Genomic DNA, 4,350 nt, shown 5'->3' with positions numbered 1-4,350 from the left:
ATGGGGTCTGGACCTCGTCGGTCCCTTGCAGAAGGCGCCCGGGGGCTACACGCACCTGCTGGTCGCCATCGACAAATTCTCCAAGTGGATCGAGGTCCGACCCCTGAACAACATCAGGTCCGAGCAGGCGGTGGCGTTCTTCACCAACATCATCCATCGCTTCAGGGTCCCAAACTCCATCATCACCGACAACGGTACCCAGTTCACCGGCAAAAAATTCTTGGATTTTTGCGAGGATCACCACATCCGGGTGGACTGGGCCGCCGTGGCTCATCCCATGTCGAATGGGCAAGTAGAGCGTGCCAACGGCATGATTCTACAAGGGCTCAAGCCTCGGATCTACAACGGCCTTAACAAGTTCGACAAGCGATGGATGAAGGAACTCCCCTCGGTGGTCTGGAGCCTGAGGACGACGCCGAGTCGTGCCACGGGTTTCACGCCGTTTTTTCTGGTCTACGGGGCCGAAGCTATCTTGCCCACTGACCTGGAATACGGCTCCCCGAGGACGAGGGCCTACCGATCAAAGCAACCAAGCTAGCCGAGAAGAATCGCTGGACCAGCTGGAGGAGGCTCGGGACAGGGCATTACTACACTCGGCGCGGTACCAGCAGTCCCTGCGACGCTACCACGCCCGAGGGGTCCGGCCCCGAGACTTCCAGGTTGGCGACCTGGTGCTTCGACTGCGGCAAGACGCCCGGGGAAGGCACAAACTCACGCCCCCCTGGGAGGGGCCATTCGTCATCGCCAAAGTTCTGAAGCCCGGAACATACAAGCTGGCCAACAATCAAGGCGAGATCTACGGCAACGCTTGGAACATCAAACAGCTACGTCGCTTCTACCCTTAAGATGTTTTCAAGTTGTTCATATACCTTGCATCCACGCAAAGTTTAGTCATCAAGGAAGGGTTGGCCTTGCCTCGGCAAAGCCCGACCCTCCCTCGGGGGCTAAAAGGGGGGAGACCCCCTCTGCGTCGAAATTTTCCTCGAAAAAGGATCTCTTTTCAGCAGAATTTCTTTCGTGCTTTTTGACTACTTCGAAAAGCGGATCCTGGAAACGACGGAGTACACGTAAGCAGCCAAGGCCGACCGAGCCGAGGGACTCCTACGCCTCCGGGATACGGATACCTCACTCATCACCTTCTGCGATAAGTAACTCGTGTTCGGATAAAGTGATTCCGCAGACCGAACAAGTCTTCACGTTCGGAAGCTCTTCTGCCGAGACGGTCCTTCAAGCCTTCTCGACTGAATCGGTGACGGGGCCTCATGGGCGGGCGAAAGTACGCGTAAGCGGCAAGGCCGACCGAGCCGAGGGACTCCCACGCCTCTGGGATACGGATACCTCACTCATCACCTTCCGCGAGAAGCAACTCTCGCCCACACAAACATCCCTGTTACCGACGGAAAGTCCGGATGCTCGAAATAAGAGGAAAAGGAGACGCAGCTTTACAACGAAGCGAGAGTGTGTTTTCTGGCCTCGGCGGCCGCAGAAGGCACACGCTACAAGACAATCTGATCCTGCAGGCTCGGGTCTTCACGCTGAAGGGGGCTGTAGCACCCTCGGCATCGACGACGCCTTCAGCAAGGTCCGACCCAGCCTCGGGCGGCGACGCGGCCCAGGGACTCCTCCGGGAATCCGGCCCGAGCAGGCGGCTCGGCCAGTTACCCCTGGGGCCTCGGCCAAGCATCTTCCAAGGGCGCCAGCCCGACCCGAGGCCTCGGGTCATCGACTCCGACGACGAGCCCCGCTGATGGGCAACCCGACTTCTGACGCGCCGGCTTGGAGGCCTAGGCCCACGCGTCGCGCAACCAGCGCACCAGTTGCTGCATGCAAGCAACCACTCCGCCACTTGTGCCCCCGTCGCACCTCTTCGGTTGCGGAGCCTATGCTGCGACTCGAGGCAACCCAGCGCACGACCCAGCAGCGCCAGCCTGGCGCGATGGTCAAAGCGGCCGAAAGTGGGCCGGCAGTAATGGCGGTGGCAGGCGGGCGGGCGCAGCAGTCACGTCGTCAGCCAGGCTCACGTCCCATCCTGGGACAGCAAGAGGGCCTCCTCCCACGGCGTGAAGACGGAGCACCCGTGATCCGTTCCTCGAACGGCTCGCGCACGCGTAACGGCCGCCCCGCCAACCACTCGCCCCGTCGCATTAACTCCGCGGCGGGACAGGCGGCGACTCTGGCAGGAGAAGCGGACGACGCTTCGCCTTCGCCGTAATAACCGCGTCAAAAAAGGTACGCCACGTCGTTCGATTTCGTATCCTTTTCCTTTTTCCTCTTTCTCTATCTCTTGCAACAGGGACCGGGAAAGGGGGATACCCCGGAAGGGATCCTTCTCTGTGAAGGAACCGGGCTCCGAGCCCCCCTACTGATCAGAGGTTCGAAGGCTAGCCCTCCGAGGGGTTCAACAGTCGCCTCAGATCGCGTGGGCCCGACACCCACTACTGGTCAGGGGTTCGAAGGCCAGCCCCCCGAAGGGCCCCATGGCCGCCTCAGGCTACTCGGGCTCCGCGCCCATTACTGATCAGGGGTTCGAAGGCTGGCCCCCGAAGGGTCCACAGTTGCCTCAGACGCCGAGCGAGGGATGACCAGGGGTACGTTCGATACATAACCGAGGCTCGGGCTGCGCTCCCGAGGTACCCTAGGACATTTCCGAGACCAGCGGGAACGATCTTGTAATGGAATCCCATCGGAGGGAGGCATCGAGCCCTCGGACCCCGTCGCCAGGGGACCGGGTCCGGCAAATCACCCGCAGGTACTTTTGGGCGTGCCTCTGGGCCCCTAGCCGACCCCCAACGAACGGGGCACGGACGTCCACTCGGATTACCCGCTTGCAGCTCACCGGAGACAACATGTTAGGTGCCCATCGAGGGTAACATGGCGCTCTCCCCCCCTCCTCCTTGCGGAAAGGCGACGTAGGGGCGTATGTAAAAAAGCTGAGTCTGTCCCTGATCGTCCTCTCGCCCTGTGCGGAGGCTCGGGGGCTGCTCTCGCAAACCCGGCTCCGGCCAAACCGTTGACAGCGTCAACATACCAGCCCGAGAGCTTGGGCCCCGACCGTGCACCCGGGCTACGGCCAGTTCGCATGAGGGAACGACCAGACCAGCCGAAGCATTACACAAGGCATTAAGACCTCGAAGGAGTGTAACCACTCCTCCGAGGCCTCGGGGGCTACACCCGGCGGGTGCGCTCGCGCGCACCCACCGGAACAAAGTGCAACCGAGAAAGGCTGGTCCCCTTGCAAAAAAGTGCGACGAAAGCCTCCAAGCGAGTGCTAACACTCCCTTCGAGGCTCGGGGGCTACTGTTGGGGACCATAATTAGGGGTACCCTCAAGACGCCTAATTCTCAGCTGGTAACCCCCATTAGCATAAAGCTGCAAAGGCCTGATGGGTACGATTAAGTCAGGGATCAGTCCACACGAGTGACTCGATCACGCTTCGCCCGAGCCTAGCCTCGGCCAAGGGCAGCCGACCTCGAGAGACTTCCGTCTCGCCCGAGGCCCCCCTTTTAACGGCGGACACACCTCCGGCTCGCCCGAGGCCTTGGCTTCGCTTAGAAGCAACCCTGACTAAATCGCCGCGCCGACTGACCAGGTTGCAGGAGCATTTAACGCAAAGGTGGCCTGACACGCGCCCCCCGGCAGAGCCGAAGTGACTGCCGTCACTCCACCGCTCCATTGACCAGTCTGACAGAAGGACAGCGCCGCCTGCGCCACTCCGACTGTAGTGCCACTCGACAGAGTGAGTCTGACAGGCAGTCAGGCCCTGCCAAAGGCGCCATAGGAAACTCCGTTCCGCCCGACCCCAGGGCTCGGACTCGGGCTAAGACCCGGAAGACGGCGAACTCCGCTCCGCCCGACCCCAGGGCTCGGACTCGGGCTAAGACCCGGAAGACGGCGAACTCCGCTCCGCCCGACCCCAGGGCTCGGACTCGGGCTAAGACCCGGAAGACGGCGAACTCCGCTCCGCCCAACCCCAGGGCTCGGACTCGGGCTCGGCCCCAGAAGACGACGAACTCCGCTTCACCCGACCCCAGGGCTCGGACTCCGCCCTGGCCTCGGCCGAACAATCTCCGCCTCGCCCGACCCGAGGGCTCGGGCTCAGCCTCGGCACAGAAGACAGACTCGACCCCGGCTTCGGAGGAACCCCCACGTCGCCCGACCTAGGGCACGGGCCCGCCACGTCAACAGGGAGCGCCATCATCATCCTACCCCGAGCCGACTCGGGTCACGAAGAACAAGACCGGCGTCCCATCTGGCTAGCTCCACCAGACGGGCAATGATGGCGCCCCACAAGCTCTGTGACGACGGCGGCTCTCAGCTCTCTTACGGAAGCAAGGCAACGTCAGCAAGGAC

Source organism: Zea mays, chromosome 3 (assembly GCF_902167145.1).
Source record: "Zea mays cultivar B73 chromosome 3, Zm-B73-REFERENCE-NAM-5.0, whole genome shotgun sequence".
Lineage (NCBI taxonomy): Eukaryota > Viridiplantae > Streptophyta > Magnoliopsida > Poales > Poaceae > Zea > Zea mays.
The sequence above is the reverse complement of the archived record's forward strand: the minus strand, read 5'-3'. Positions refer to the sequence as shown.